Source organism: Littorina saxatilis, linkage group LG9 (assembly GCF_037325665.1).
Source record: "Littorina saxatilis isolate snail1 linkage group LG9, US_GU_Lsax_2.0, whole genome shotgun sequence".
Lineage (NCBI taxonomy): Eukaryota > Metazoa > Mollusca > Gastropoda > Littorinimorpha > Littorinidae > Littorina > Littorina saxatilis.
This window is the reverse complement of record NC_090253.1, coordinates 66866656-66883504: the sequence shown is the minus strand read 5'-3', so window position 1 is coordinate 66883504 and position 16849 is coordinate 66866656.

Below are 16849 nucleotides of genomic sequence, written 5' to 3'. Positions count from 1 at the left end.
TCCAACTCTGGTTCGCTTTTGACGTCAGCAATTTCGTTTGGAAGAGGGGGTTTGGAAGAGGGGGTTTGGAAGAGGGGGTGTGGAAGAGGGGGTGTGGAAGAGGGGGTTTGGAAGAGGGGGTTTGGAAGAGGGGGTTTGGAAGAGGGGGTGTGGAAGAGGGGGTGTGGAAGAGGGGGTGTGGAAGAGGGGGTTTGGAAGAGGGGGTTTGGAAGAAGGGGTTTGGAAGAGGGGGTGTGGAAGAGGGGGTTTGGAAGAGGGGGTTTGGAAGAGGGGGTGTGGAAGAGGGGGTGTGGAAGAGGGGGTGTGGAAGAGGGGGTGTGGAAGAGGGGGTGTGGAAGAGGGGGTTTGGAAGAGGGGGTGTGGAAGAGGGGGTGTGGAAGAGGGGGTGTGGAAGAGGGGGTTTGGAAGAGGGGGTGTGGAAGAGGGGGTTTGGAAGAGGGGGTTTGGAAGAGGGGGTTAAGAAGAAATATCTTGGTTTGTGTTATTGGTATGGTTTATCATTAAGACATATTTAATATTATTACTATGCAATCAAAAATATCATTTCCTGTGAGGGCACTATTTATTAAATCGATACCGATTCCGCTTTTGGAATCCGTCATTATTATTGACATTGTAGTGGGAGGGCCCTACTATAGCCCAGAGTTGCTGGTACTCACCCCCACCTTCCCTAAAAGATACCCCCATCTCCTCCCTTTCAGCCAGCCAGTAGCGATCACAGAGTCTTTGAGAGGGTATGAAAGAGGCCGGCTCGGCGAACCCCCGTTATCTTAGCGTACAACCCCTTCATGTCCCAAATAGATACTTATTCTGGGGACACAAATAGAAACTTACATACGAACCCCGTTACTTAGCGTACAACCATCTCATGTCCCAAATAGATTCTTATTCTGGGGACAAAAATAGAAATTTAGCATAGCATAGAGCCCCGTTATCTTAGCATATAACCACGTCATGTCCCAAATAGACACTACTTGTGGGGACAGAAACACCAAGGTAGTATGGTATAGAGCCCCGTCAGTCCCCCATCTAAAGTCGGTATAGAGCCCCGTCAGTCCCCCATCTAAAGTCGGTATAGAGCCCCGTCAGTCCCCCATCTAAAGTCGGTATAGAGCCCCGTCAGTCCCCCATCTAAAGTCGGTATAGAGCCCCGTCAGTCCCCCATCTAAAGTCGGTATAGAGCCCCGTCAGTCCCCCATCTAAAGTCGGTATAGAGCCCCGTCAGTCCCCCATCTAAAGTCGGTATAGAGCCCCGTCAATCCCCCATCTAAAGTCGGTATAGAGCCCCGTCAGTCCCCCATCTAAAGTCGGTATAGAGCCCCGTCAGTCCCCCATCTAAAGTCGGGGTCAAACCCGGGAACATGCCCCTAATGGTTTTACCGTGAGGGCGTTTATCGTCATCAGCCCAGTTTGTCAGTCAGCGCTCAATGTAAGTGTTTGCTCTCTTTCCCTTCTCTCTTTGTCTCTTTCCCTTCTCTCTTTGTCTCTTTCCCTTCTCTCTGTGTCTCTTTCTTACACGCATTTAAAGTGTATTCTCTCTATCTATTTCACCTGTCTCTGTTCGTTGATCGTTTTATCTCTCAGCGTTGAATGTAAATGCTGTGTTTTGACTGCTCGTTTTGTCTCTCAGCGTTGAATGTAAATGCTGTGTGTTTTGACTGCTCGTTTTCTCTCTCAGCGTTGAATGTAAATGCTGTGTGTTTTGACTGCTCGTTTTGTCTCTCAGCGTTGAATGTAAATGCTGTGTGTTTTGACTGCTCGTTTTGTCTCTCAGCGTTGAATGTAAATGCTGTGTTTTGACTGCTCGTTTTATCTCTCAGCGTTGAATGTAAATGCTGTGTGTTTTGACTGTTCGTTTTCTCTCTCAGCGTTGAATGTAAATGCTGTGTGTTTTGACTGCTCGTTTTGTCTCTCAGCGTTGAATGTAAATGCTGTGTGTTTTGACTGCTCGTTTTATCTCTCAGCGTTGAATGTAAATGCTGTGTGTTTTGACTGCTCGTTTTGTCTCTCAGCGTTGAATGTAAATGCTGTGTGTTTTGACTGCTCGTTTTGTCTCTCAGCGTTGAATGTAAATGCTGTGTGTTTTGACTGCTCGTTTTGTCTCTCAGCGTTGAATGTAAATGCTGTGTTTTGACTGTTCGTTTTGTCTCTCAGCGTTGAATGTAAATGCTGTGTGTTTTGACTGCTCGTTTTATCTCTCAGCGTTGAATGTAAATGCTGTGTGTTTTGACTGCTCGTTTTATCTCTCAGCGTTGAATGTAAATGCTGTGTGTTTTGACTGCTCGTTTTGTCTCTCAGCGTTGAATGTAAATGCTGTGTGTTTTGACTGCTCGTTTTGTCTCTCAGCGTTGAATGTAAATGCTGTGTGTTTTGACTGCTCGTTTTATCTCTCAGCGTTGAATGTAAATGCTGTGTGTTTTGACTGCTCGTTTTGTCTCACAGCGTTGAATGTAAATGCTGTGTTTTGACTGCTCGTTTTATCTCTCAGCGTTGAATGTAAATGCTGTGTTTTGACTGATCGTTTTGTCTCACAGCGTTGAATGTAAATGCTGTGTGTTTTGACTGCTCGTTTTGTCTCTCAGCGTTGAATGTAAATGCTGTGTTTTGACTGCTCGTTTTATCTCTCAGCGTTGAATGTAAATGCTGTGTGTTTTGACTGTTCGTTTTGTCTCTCAGCGTTGAATGTAAATGCTGTGTGTTTTGACTGATCGTTTTGTCTCACAGCGTTGAATGTAAATGCTGTGTGTTTTGACTGCTCGTTTTGTCTCTCAGCGTTGAATGTAAATGCTGTGTGTTTTGACTGCTCGTTTTATCTCTCAGCGTTGAATGTAAATGCTGTGTGTTTTGACTGCTCGTTTTGTCTCTCAGCGTTGAATGTAAATGCTGTGTGTTTTGACTGCTCGTTTTATCTCTCAGCGTTGAATGTAAATGCTGTGTGTTTTGACTGCTCGTTTTGTCTCTCAGCGTTGAATGTAAATGCTGTGTGTTTTGACTGCTCGTTTTATCTCTCAGCGTTGAATGTAAATGCTGTGTGTTTTGACTGCTCGTTTTGTCTCTCAGCGTTGAATGTAAATGCTGTGTGTTTTGACTGCTCGTTTTATCTCTCAGCGTTGAATGTAAATGCTGTGTGTTTTGACTGCTCGTTTTATCTCTCAGCGTTGAATGTAAATGCTGTGTGTTTTGACTGTTCGTTTTCTCTCTCAGCGTTGAATGTAAATGCTGTGTTTTGACTGCTCGTTTTATCTCTCAGCGTTGAATGTAAATGCTGTGTGTTTTGACTGCTCGTTTTGTCTCTCAGCGTTGAATGTAAATGCTGTGTGTTTTGACTGCTCGTTTTATCTCTCAGCGTTGAATGTAAATGCTGTGTGTTTTGACTGCTCGTTTTGTCTCTCAGCGTTGAATGTAAATGCTGTGTGTTTTGACTGCTCGTTTTATCTCTCAGCGTTGAATGTAAATGCTGTGTGTTTTGACTGCTCGTTTTATCTCTCAGCGTTGAATGTAAATGCTGTGTGTTTTGACTGCTCGTTTTATCTCTCAGCGTTGAATGTAAATGCTGTGTGTTTTGACTGTTCGTTTTCTCTCTCAGCGTTGAATGTAAATGCTGTGTGTTTTGACTGCTCGTTTTGTCTCTCAGCGTTGAATGTAAATGCTGTGTGTTTTGACTGCTCGTTTTATCTCTCAGCGTTGAATGTAAATGCTGTGTTTTGACTGCTCGTTTTGTCTCTCAGCGTTGAATGTAAATGCTGTGTGTTTTGACTGCTCGTTTTATCTCTCAGCGTTGAATGTAAATGCTGTGTTTTGACTGCTCGTTTTGTCTCTCAGCGTTGAATGTAAATGCTGTGTGTTTTGACTGCTCGTTTTGTCTCTCAGCGTTGAATGTAAATGCTGTGTGTTTTGACTGCTCGTTTTATCTCTCAGCGTTGAATGTAAATGCTGTGTTTTGACTGCTCGTTTTGTCTCTCAGCGTTGAATGTAAATGCTGTGTGTTTTGACTGCTCGTTTTATCTCTCAGCGTTGAATGTAAATGCTGTGTTTTGACTGCTCGTTTTATCTCTCAGCGTTGAATGTAAATGCTGTGTGTTTTGACTGCTCGTTTTGTCTCTCAGCGTTGAATGTAAATGCTGTGTGTTTTGACTGCTCGTTTTATCTCTCAGCGTTGAATGTAAATGCTGTGTGTTTTGACTGCTCGTTTTGTCTCTCAGCGTTGAATGTAAATGCTGTGTGTTTTGACTGCTCGTTTTGTCTCTCAGCGTTGAATGTAAATGCTGTGTGTTTTGACTGTTCGTTTTCTCTCTCAGCGTTGAATGTAAATGCTGTGTGTTTTGACTGCTCGTTTTATCTCTCAGCGTTGAATGTAAATGCTGTGTGTTTTGACTGCTCGTTTTATCTCTCAGCGTTGAATGTAAATGCTGTGTGTTTTGACTGCTCGTTTTGTCTCTCAGCGATGAATGTAAATGCTGTGTGTTTTGACTGCTCGTTTTATCTCTCAGCGTTGAATGTAAATGCTGTGTTTTGACTGCTCGTTTTATCTCTCAGCGTTGAATGTAAATGCTGTGTGTTTTGACTGCTCGTTTTGTCTCTCAGCGTTGAATGTAAATGCTGTGTGTTTTGACTGATCGTTTTGTCTCTCAGCGTTGAATGTAAATGCTGTGTGTTTTGACTGCTCGTTTTGTCTCTCAGCGTTGAATGTAAATGCTGTGTGTTTTGACTGCTCGTTTTGTCTCTCAGCGTTGAATGTAAATGCTGTGTGTTTTGACTGCTCGTTTTGTCTCTCAGCGTTGAATGTAAATGCTGTGTGTTTTGACTGCTCGTTTTATCTCTCAGCGTTGAATGTAAATGCTGTGTTTTGACTGCTCGTTTTATCTCTCAGCGTTGAATGTAAATGCTGTGTGTTTTGACTGCTCGTTTTGTCTCTCAGCGTTGAATGTAAATGCTGTGTTTTGACTGCTCGTTTTATCTCTCAGCGTTGAATGTAAATGCTGTGTGTTTTGACTGTTCGTTTTGTCTCTCAGCGTTGAATGTAAATGCTGTGTGTTTTGACTGATCGTTTTGCCTCACAGCGTTGAATGTAAATGCTGTGTGTTTTGACTGCTCGTTTTGTCTCTCAGCGTTGAATGTAAATGCTGTGTGTTTTGACTGCTCGTTTTATCTCTCAGCGTTGAATGTAAATGCTGTGTGTTTTGACTGCTCGTTTTATCTCTCAGCGTTGAATGTAAATGCTGTGTGTTTTGACTGCTCGTTTTGTCTCTCAGCGTTGAATGTAAATGCTGTGTGTTTTGACTGCTCGTTTTGTCTCTCAGCGTTGAATGTAAATGCTGTGTGTTTTGACTGCTCGTTTTGTCTCTCAGCGTTGAATGTAAATGCTGTGTGTTTTGACTGCTCGTTTTGTCTCTCAGCGTTGAATGTAAATGCTGTGTGTTTTGACTGCTCGTTTTATCTCTCAGCGTTGAATGTAAATGCTGTGTGTTTTGACTGCTCGTTTTATCTCTCAGCGTTGAATGTAAATGCTGTGTGTTTTGACTGCTCGTTTTGTCTCACAGCGTTGAATGTAAATGCTGTGTGTTTTGACTGCTCGTTTTATCTCTCAGCGTTGAATGTAAATGCTGTGTGTTTTGACTGCTCGTTTTATCTCTCAGCGTTGAATGTAAATGCTGTGTGTTTTGACTGCTCGTTTTCTCTCTCAGCGTTGAATGTAAATGCTGTGTGTTTTGACTGCTCGTTTTGTCTCTCAGCGTTGAATGTAAATGCTGTGTGTTTTGACTGCTCGTTTTATCTCTCAGCGTTGAATGTAAATGCTGTGTTTTGACTGCTCGTTTTGTCTCTCAGCGTTGAATGTAAATGCTGTGTGTTTTGACTGCTCGTTTTATCTCTCAGCGTTGAATGTAAATGCTGTGTTTTGACTGCTCGTTTTGTCTCTCAGCGTTGAATGTAAATGCTGTGTGTTTTGACTGCTCGTTTTATCTCTCAGCGTTGAATGTAAATGCTGTGTTTTGACTGCTCGTTTTGTCTCTCAGCGTTGAATGTAAATGCTGTGTGTTTTGACTGCTCGTTTTGTCTCTCAGCGTTGAATGTAAATGCTGTGTGTTTTGACTGCTCGTTTTATCTCTCAGCGTTGAATGTAAATGCTGTGTTTTGACTGCTCGTTTTGTCTCTCAGCGTTGAATGTAAATGCTGTGTGTTTTGACTGCTCGTTTTATCTCTCAGCGTTGAATGTAAATGCTGTGTTTTGACTGCTCGTTTTATCTCTCAGCGTTGAATGTAAATGCTGTGTGTTTTGACTGCTCGTTTTGTCTCTCAGCGTTGAATGTAAATGCTGTGTGTTTTGACTGCTCGTTTTATCTCTCAGCGTTGAATGTAAATGCTGTGTGTTTTGACTGCTCGTTTTATCTCTCAGCGTTGAATGTAAATGCTGTGTGTTTTGACTGCTCGTTTTATCTCTCAGCGTTGAATGTAAATGCTGTGTGTTTTGACTGCTCGTTTTGTCTCTCAGCGTTGAATGTAAATGCTGTGTGTTTTGACTGTTCGTTTTGTCTCTCAGCGTTGAATGTAAATGCTGTGTGTTTTGACTGCTCGTTTTGTCTCACAGCGTTGAATGTAAATGCTGTGTGTTTTGACTGCTCGTTTTATCTCTCAGCGTTGAATGTAAATGCTGTGTGTTTTGACTGCTCGTTTTATCTCTCAGCGTTGAATGTAAATGCTGTGTGTTTTGACTGCTCGTTTTGTCTCTCAGCGTTGAATGTAAATGCTGTGTGTTTTGACTGTTCGTTTTCTCTCTCAGCGTTGAATGTAAATGCTGTGTGTTTTGACTGCTCGTTTTATCTCTCAGCGTTGAATGTAAATGCTGTGTGTTTTGACTGCTCGTTTTATCTCTCAGCGTTGAATGTAAATGCTGTGTGTTTTGACTGCTCGTTTTGTCTCTCAGCGTTGAATGTAAATGCTGTGTGTTTTGACTGCTCGTTTTGTCTCTCAGCGTTGAATGTAAATGCTGTGTGTTTTGACTGCTCGTTTTGTCTCTCAGCGTTGAATGTAAATGCTGTGTGTTTTGACTGCTCGTTTTATCTCTCAGCGTTGAATGTAAATGCTGTGTGTTTTGACTGCTCGTTTTATCTCTCAGCGTTGAATGTAAATGCTGTGTGTTTTGACTGCTCGTTTTGTCTCTCAGCGTTGAATGTAAATGCTGTGTGTTTTGACTGATCGTTTTGTCTCACAGCGTTGAATGTAAATGCTGTGTTTTGACTGCTCGTTTTGTCTCTCAGCGTTGAATGTAAATGCTGTGTGTTTTGACTGATCGTTTTGTCTCACAGCGTTGAATGTAAATGCTGTGTTTTGACTGCTCGTTTTGTCTCTCAGCGTTGAATGTAAATGCTGTGTGTTTTGACTGCTCGTTTTGTCTCTCAGCGTTGAATGTAAATGCTGTGTTTTGACTGCTCGTTTTGTCTCTCAGCGTTGAATGTAAATGCTGTGTGTTTTGACTGCTCGTTTTGTCTCTCAGCGTTGAATGTAAATGCTGTGTGTTTTGACTGCTCGTTTTATCTCTCAGCGTTGAATGTAAATGCTGTGTGTTTTGACTGCTCGTTTTGTCTCTCAGCGTTGAATGTAAATGCTGTGTGTTTTGACTGTTCGTTTTATCTCTCAGCGTTGAATGTAAATGCTGTGTGTTTTGACTGCTCGTTTTGTCTCTCAGCGTTGAATGTAAATGCTGTGTGTTTTGACTGCTCGTTTTATCTCTCAGCGTTGAATGTAAATGCTGTGTTTTGACTGCTCGTTTTATCTCTCAGCGTTGAATGTAAATGCTGTGTGTTTTGACTGCTCGTTTTATCTCTCAGCGTTGAATGTAAATGCTGTGTTTTTTGACTGCTCGTTTTATCTCTCAGCGTTGAATGTAAATGCTGTGTGTTTTGACTGCTCGTTTTATCTCTCAGCGTTGAATGTAAATGCTGTGTTTTGACTGCTCGTTTTATCTCTCAGCGTTGAATGTAAATGCTGTGTGTTTTGACTGTTCGTTTTGTCTCTCAGCGTTGAATGTAAATGCTGTGTGTTTTGACTGCTCGTTTTATCTCTCAGCGTTGAATGTAAATGCTGTGTGTTTTGACTGCTCGTTTTATCTCTCAGCGTTGAATGTAAATGCTGTGTGTTTTGACTGCTCGTTTTGTCTCTCAGCGTTGAATGTAAATGCTGTGTGTTTTGACTGCTCGTTTTGTCTCTCAGCGTTGAATGTAAATGCTGTGTGTTTTGACTGCTCGTTTTGTCTCTCAGCGTTGAATGTAAATGCTGTGTGTTTTGACTGCTCGTTTTATCTCTCAGCGTTGAATGTAAATGCTGTGTGTTTTGACTGCTCGTTTTGTCTCTCAGCGTTGAATGTAAATGCTGTGTGTTTTGACTGCTCGTTTTGTCTCTCAGCGTTGAATGTAAATGCTGTGTGTTTTGACTGCTCGTTTTATCTCTCAGCGTTGAATGTAAATGCTGTGTGTTTTGACTGCTCGTTTTGTCTCACAGCGTTGAATGTAAATGCTGTGTGTTTTGACTGCTCGTTTTGTCTCTCAGCGTTGAATGTAAATGCTGTGTGTTTTGACTGCTCGTTTTGTCTCTCAGCGTTGAATGTAAATGCTGTGTTTTGACTGCTCGTTTTGTCTCTCAGCGTTGAATGTAAATGCTGTGTGTTTTGACTGTTCGTTTTGTCTCTCAGCGTTGAATGTAAATGCTGTGTGTTTTGACTGCTCGTTTTGTCTCACAGCGTTGAATTTAAATGCTGGGTGGCCGAGTGGTAACACACTTGCGCCTCGGAAGCGAGAGGTTGCGAGTTCGACCCTGGGTCAGGGCGTTAGCAATTTTTTTTCCCCTTTCCTAACCTAGGTGGTGGGTTCAAGTGCTAGTCTTTCGGATGAGACGAAAAACCAAGGTCCCTTCGTGTACACTACATTGGGGTGTGCACGTCAAAGATCCCACGATTGACAAAAGGGTCTTTCCTGGCAAAATTGTATAGGCATAGATAAAAATATCCACCAAAATACCCGTGTGACTTGGAATAATAGGCCGTGAAAAGTAGGATATGCGCCGAAATGGCTGCGATCTGCTGGCCGATGTGAATGCGTGATGTATTGTCTCTCAGCGTTAAATTTAAATGCTGTGTGTCGTGCTTGCTCGTTTTGTCTCTCAGCGTTGAATTTAAATGCTGAACGTTTTGCATGGTCGTTAACGCGTTCCGTCTTTCAGTGTCGCCGATATACGTGCTGTTGTCGTGTCTGTCTTGTGTGTGAAACAGGGCAGGAATGAGATAGAGTAGAAGACATAAGTAAAGAGCCGTGGGTGCTAATTACTAAGTTGGGTTGCTAACGCTAGGTAAGATTTAGGATTGTTCGGATGATTTTATGCTTTTTTTGATTGGTTTCTGAATTGCTTTTCATGTTCAACATAGTGTAGATAAAACCTTGTAACTGTTTCCAATGAGTTTCTGTGAATACCACTGTACGTACGAGAGGTGTGAATAGCACTGTACGTACGAGAGGTGTGAATAGCACTGTACGTACGAGAGGTGTGAATAGCACTGTACGTACGAGAGGTGTGAATACCACTGTACGTACGAGAGGTGTGAATAGCACTGTACGTATGAGAGGTGAGAATAGCACTGTACGTACGAGAGGACCGGTGTGAATAGCACTGTACGTACGAGAGGTGTGAATAGCACTGTACGTACGAGAGGTGTGAATAGCACTGTACGTACGAGAGGTGTGAATAGCACTGTACGTACGAGAGGTGTGAATAGCACCGTCTGTACGTACGAGAGGTGTGAATAGCACTGTACGTACGAGAGGTGTGAATAGCACTGTACGTACGAGAGGTGTGAATAGCACTGTACGTACGAGAGGTGTGTATCTGTCACGATAAATCAATTTCGACACAGTTAATTTGATACAAGGTGCATCATTTCATTTTCATTTATGCCTTTGACCCCGTCCGGGGCATAGGCCGCCAACAAGAGCTCGCCAGGCACTCCGATACAAGGTGCGGGTTGCTCGAAAACACCTGAGCTGCATGTTGCCTCACAAGTGTGTACCCTCTGTCACCCGCACTGTCCATGTCGCATCCCGTGACTTGCTAATAGCACTTGTTACAAAGGTCATGCAACACAAAGCTGTTAATTCAAGACATAGGAAGTTCAATGGTGCTTATTGGCTCTTTCTACCATGAGATATGGTCACTTTTAGTGGTTCACTACCTTATTTTGGTCACATTTCATAAGGGTCAAAGTGACCTTGACCTTGATCATATGTGACCAAATGTGTTTCATGATGAAAGCATAACATGTGCCCCACATAATTTTTAAGTTTGAAACAGTTATCTTCCATAGTTCAGGGTCAAGGTCACTTCAAAATATGTATACAATCCAACTTTGAAGAGCTCCTGTGACCTTGACCTTGAAGCAAGGTAAACCAAACTGGTATCAAAAGATGGGGCTTACTTTGCCCTATATATCATATATAGGTGAGGTATTGAATCTCAAAAACTTCAGAGAAAATGGGAAAAATGTGAAAAATAGCTGTTTTTTAGACAACATTTATGGCCCCTGCGACCTTGACCTTGAAGCAAGGTCAAGATGCTATGTATGTTTTTTGGGGCCTTGTCATCATACACCATCTTGCCAAATTTGGTACTGATAGACTGAATAGTGTCCAAGAAATATCCAACGTTAAAGTTTTTCGGACGGACGGACGCCGGGACGGACGCCGGGACGGACGTCGGGACGGACGGACGGACGACTCGGGTGAGTACATAGACTCACTTTTGCTTCGCATGTGAGTAAAAAAACCGTGTTCCAGGCAACTCGCAAACAGATAACCGCTGTGTATTTCACCACAACCCAACGCAAAGGAAACATGACAAACTACTATTTGGCATACCTTTTTGCATTCATTGAACTTTCCCCAATAAATTCGGCTCACATCAGTCGTACTAAATGTTTGTCAAAACACGACACACAGGCGATAACAAATGCCCACCTGAATGGTGATTCGCAACCACACACTATAACGACCGTCGAGGCACGTAATGAATTTTGCAATCTTCCGACCACCATTTTTTAAGTCGGTTACTCCCATTAGGCCTACTGCAACCAATAACACAGCATGTTGACGCCATCGCTAATTTGGATGTAACGTGAGGGTTTTGTTATAACGTAGAGGAAAACACACCGTCCCGTTCAATTGCTACCATCACGTTGAGCAGACGATGCAGCGGTTGCTCGACCGAAATTTCTCGTCCAACCAGAATCGCTTTGGGTATCACGTGAGTTTTCCTTCTTTGTACCATGTAAGTGCCGAAACTGTTAACTGGTGTATAGACTACAATCTGTCGATTTCATGAACAAGGTATCCGCGAAGCACACGGTCTTCCTGAAATGCAGTGCGTTCAGTATCATTCTGTGAGTTTGACAGATTGACAAAATGTATTAATTTCGCTTCACGCGACTTGTTTTTCCATTGTTTACTTCATTTGACAGGCTTTCTTCGGGTGGATTACAACTTGAGCCTCATTTAGTTGGGAGTGTATCACCGTATCACGTGTATTGGAGTGTATCACCGTATCACGTGTATTGGACAGGGGCGGACGAGGGGGGGGGGGGCACAGGGGGCACGTGCCCCCCCCCCCCCCCCGAAAAAAAAAATTGGAAAGCTGATTCTATGACCATTTCTAAGTTCAAATGGCACCAGATGGCACCATTTTGCTTCTTTAGGCCAACAATTTTTCCGGGGGGGCATGCCCCCGGACCCCCCTAGCAAATTCGGGCGCTTCGCGCCCATCACATTCACTTTCGATTCAAAGTGCCCCCCCCTCCCCCCCTTACAAAGCAACTGATCCGCCCCTGTTGGAGTGTATCACCGTATCACGTGTATTGGAGTGTATCACCGTATCACGTGTATTGGAGTTTATCCCCCCCTCTGCTTCTTTCTCTCTGTAAACTTGTAGGGCTAGTTATTTTTCGGTAACTTACCCAACAACCAAAATCACTTACCCAACAACGGGCCTGAATCCTCGATAGCTCATGGGTAGAGACTGTACACATTGTGGATCTACTTTTTGCGACTCAAAAGTTCAGAACACTCTAATGTACAAAATAAACATTTCTGGAGCAAACAATACAACCATGCCGCATTTAACCTTTGCCGTGCTTCCTGGGTTCACCTGTACCCAGAGACACACTAAAATCATTGTAACTCTGGAACCATTAAAGGTATCGTTTTGAAATTTTAAGTATCTCTCACACACCTAATTTGCTCTCTGTCTGCAAATTTTTAGTGTGTACATGACAAAACATCAGAATTAATTGATTATGATAATTTACATAAACACTACCGATGGCGCGGGTTCACACATACCCATACTTTTAAAGAGTAGTAGTGATTGTAACTATCCCTCTGCCGACGGCGCGGGTTCTGCTACACCCATAATTACCAAAGCGGCGGAACAGTGTCTGTCTGCCTGTTTGTCTCCAAGAGACTGTTTGTCTCCAAGAGACTGTCTGTCTCTCTGTTTGTCTGTCCGTATCTCTCTGTCTGTATGTCTGTTGTCAGTTGCTCTGTCTGTCTGTCTGTCTGTCTATCCGTCTATCTGACTGTCTATCTGACTGTCTGTCTCTCTCTCTCTGTCTGTCTCTCTCTCTGTCTGTCTCTCTCTCTGTCTCTCTCTCTCTGTCTCTCTCTCTTAGTCTCTCTCTCTGTCTCTCTCTCTTAGTCTCTCTCTCTGTCTCTCTTTCTTAGTCTCTCTCTCTCTCTTTCTTAGTCTCTCTCTCTCTCTTTCTTAGTCTCTCTCTCTCTTAGTCTCTCTCTCTCTTTCTTAGTCTCTCGCTCTCTCTCTTTCTTAGTCTCTCTCTCTCTTTCTTAGTCTCTCTCTCTCTCTTTTTTAGTCTCTCTCTCTCTCTTTCTTAGTCTCTCTCTCTCTCTTAGTCTCTCTCTCTCTCTTTCTTAGTCTCTCTCTCTCTCTTAGTCTCTCTCTCTTTCTTAGTCTCTCTTTCTCTCTCTCTTTCTTAGTCTCTCTCTCTCTCTCTTTCTTAGACTCTCTCTCTTTCTTAGTCTCTCTCTCTTTCTTAGTCTCTCTCTCTCTTTCTTAGTCTCTCTCTCTCTTTCTTAGTCTCTCTCTCTCTCTCTAGCTCTTTCTTAGTCTCTCTCTCTCTCTTTCTTAGTCTCTCTCTCTCTTTCTTAGTCTCTCTCTCTCTCTCTCTCTTTCTTAGTCTCTCTCTCTCTCTTTCTTAGTCTCTCTCTCTCTCTTTCTTAGTCTCTCTCTCTCTTTCTTAGTCTCTCTCTCTTTCTTAGTCTCTCTCTCTCTTTCTTAGTCTCTCTCTCTCTCTCTTTCTTAGTCTCTCTCTCTCTCTCTCTTTCTTAGTCTCTCTCTCTCTTTCTTAGTTTCTCTCTCTCTTAGTCTCTCTCTCTCTCTTTCTTAGTCTCTCTCTCTCTCTCTCTCTCTCTCTCTCTTAGTCTATCTCTCTTTCTTAGTCTATCTCTCTTTCTTAGTCTCTCTTTCTCTCTCTTAGTCTCTCTCTCTCTCTTTCTTAGTCTCTCTCTCTCTTTTTTAGTCTCTCTCTCTCTTTCTTAGTCTCTCTCTCTCTCTCTTTCTTAGTCTCTTTGTCTTGGTCTCTCTCTCTCTCTTTCTTAGTCTCTCTCTCTCTCTCTCTTAGTCTCTCTCTCTTTCTTAGTCTCTCTTTCTATCTCTTAGTCTCTCTCTCTTTCTTAGTTTCTCTCTCTCTTTTTTAGTCTCTCTCTCTTTTTCTTAGTCTCTCTCTCTCTCTTTCTTAGTCTCTCTCTCTCTCTCTTTCTTAGTCTCTCTCTCTCTCTCTTTCTTAGTCTCTCTCTCTCTCTCTTTCTTAGTCTCTCTCTCTCTCTCTTAGTCTCTCTCTCTCTCTTAGTCTCTCTCTCTCTTTCTTAGTCTCTCTCTCTCTCTCTCTCTCTCTCTCTCTCTCTTAGTCTATCTCTCTTTCTTAGTCTATCTCTCTTTCTTAGTCTCTCTTTCTCTCTCTTAGTCTCTCTCTCTCTCTTTCTTAGTCTCTCTCTCTTTTTTAGTCTCTCTCTCTCTTTCTTAGTCTCTCTCTCTCTCTCTTTCTTAATTTCTTTGTCTTGGTCTCTCTCTCTCTTTCTTAGTCTCTCTCTCTCTCTCTCTCTTAGTCTCTCTCTCTTTCTTAGTCTCTCTTTCTATCTCTTAGTCTCTCTCTCTTTCTTAGTTTCTCTCTCTCTTTTTTAGTCTCTCTCTCTCTTTCTTAGTCTCTCTCTTTCTTAGTCTCTCTCTCTATCTCTTTCTTAGTCTCTCTCTCTCTCTTTCTTAGTCTCTCTCTCTCTCTCTCTTTCTTAGTCTCTCTCTCTCTTTCTTAGTCTCTCTCTCTCTTTCTTAGTCTCTCTCTCTTTCTTAGTCTCCCTCTCTCTCTTTCTTAGTCTCTCTCTCTCTCTTTCTTAGTCTCTCTCTCTCTTTCTTAGTCTCTCTCTCTCTCTTTCTTAGTCTCTCTCTTTCTTAGTCTCTCTCTCTCTCTTTCTTAGTCTCTCTCTTTCTTTATTTGTCTCTCTCTCTCTTTATATGTCTCTCTCTCTATCTTTCTTAGTCTCTCTCTCTCTTTCTTAGTATAGATCTCTCTCTCTCTTTTTCTTAGTCTCTCTCTCTCTCTCTTTCTTAGTCTCTCTCTCTTTCTTAGTCTCTCTCTCTCTTTCTTAGTCTCTCTCTCTTTCTTAGTCTCTCTCTCTCTCTTTCTTAGTCTCTCTCTCTTTCTTAGTCTCTCTCTCTCTTTCTTAGTCTCTCACTCTCTTAGACTCTCTCTCTCTCTCTCTCTTTCTTTCTTAGTCTCTCTCTCTTTCTTAGTCTCTCTCTCTCTCTCTTTCTTAGTCTCTCTCTCTTTCTTAGTCTCTCTCTCTCTCTCTCTTAGTCTCCCTCTCTCTCTTTCTTAGTCTCTCTCTCTCTTTCTTAGTCTCTCACTCTCTTTCTTAGTCTCTCTCTCTTTCTTAGTCTCTCTCTCTCTCTTTCTTAGTCTCTCTCTCTCTTTCTTAGTCTCTCTCTCTCTCTCTTTCTTAGTCTCTCTCTCTCTCTTTCTTAGTCTCTCTCTCTCTCTCTCTCTCTCTCTTTCTTAGTCTCTCAGAGTCTCTCCCTCCCCCTCTCCCTCCCCCTCTCCCTCCCCTGCAAGAGGTCGGTGAAGGGAGAAACTCGATGCAACCACTGAAGTAGCGCTGTGGGTTTCCCTGAACCCACCCCGTCGTTAGAGAAATAAACGGTAAAAACCCTCTTTCAAATGTATGGGTTCAGACAAACCCGCATCGTCGTTAGAGGAATAAACGGTAAAAACCCTCTTTCAAATGTATGGGTTCAGACAAACCCGCATCGTCGTTAGAGGAATAATCGGTAAAACCCTCTTTCAAATGTATGGGTTCAGACAAACCCGCATCGTCGGGAGTGTGTAGTCAAAAGCGGCATCCGGCAAAGGTTAAACCAGCAACTACAGGCTTGAACACATGAATCTCAATATAAAATCCATGAGTTTGGTTGTTTTCTGAATTTAGATCTGCCGTGCACAATCGTTTATCGCTAGCAAGATTCCAAGGAAAAGTAACTCTCATACTTTGTCTACCGACACGAGTAGTTCCCCTTCCAGATTTCGGCTGCATCGACGAGACTGCAATCCGACGGTCAGTTTTCAACAATATTTCATTTTATAAACATATCACACGCAATCAATTGCAAACATTTAATAAACTTAAAGAACATGCAGCGGTTTCATACACTAGTTTGCCCCAGAAAACTAAACTTCATACAGTTTTTAAGGTTGGAACACGGGTGTAAAACTTCGTCTGCTAGTCACATTCGAGGAAAGAACATTTCCTGAGCGATACCAAAACCGTGAACAGAACACACACTATCTGCCTTTACCGCCACAGCAGAATGACAACATAACTGTGTACTTGATTTTAGTTCAAAACATGGAAACTGACAAGAAGTGTTAATAAAATTGAATGATTTGCACGGAACTATACAACCGCGCATTAATCGATCGCCTGCGCAGGTAGACTGTTTGGGTGAATATGATTCGATCAAACTTTCGCACAAAAACTCCTCTTTTCTTTGAATAACTGAAGAAAGGAGGGATAAAGAGGTTACATACCTCGTCTCAGTGATTATCAAAAATAATGGTCTCAGTTCGCGGTCATGAAAAAGCTCGCTGAAGCTCGCATTTTTCATGATCCGCTAACTTCGACCATTATTTTTGATAATGAAGCTCGCATTTTTCATGACCGCGAACTGAGACCATTATTTTTGATAATCACTGAGACTCGGCATGTAACCTCTACGTATCACCGTATCACGTGTATTGGAGTGTATCACCGTATCACGTGTATTGGAGTGTATCACCGTATCACGTGTATTGGAGTGTATCACCGTATCACGTGTATTGGAGTGTATCACCGTATCACGTGTATTGGAGTGTATCACCGTATCACGTGTATTGGAGTGTATCACCGTACCACGTGTATTGAAGTGTATCACCGTATCACGTGTATTGAAGTGTATCACCGTATCACGTGTATTGGAGTGTATCACCGTACCACGTGTATTGAAGTGTATCACCGTATCACGTGTATTGGAGTGTATCACCGTATCACGTGTATTGAAGTGTATCACCGTATCACGTGTATTGAAGTGTATCACCGTATCACGTGTATTGAAGTGTATCACCGTATCACGTGTATTGGAGTGTATCACCGTATCACGTGTATTGGAGTGTATCACCGTATCACGTGTATTGAAGTGTATCACCGTATCACGTGTATTGGAGTGTATCACCGTACCACGTGTATTGAAGTGTATCACCGTATCACGTGTATTG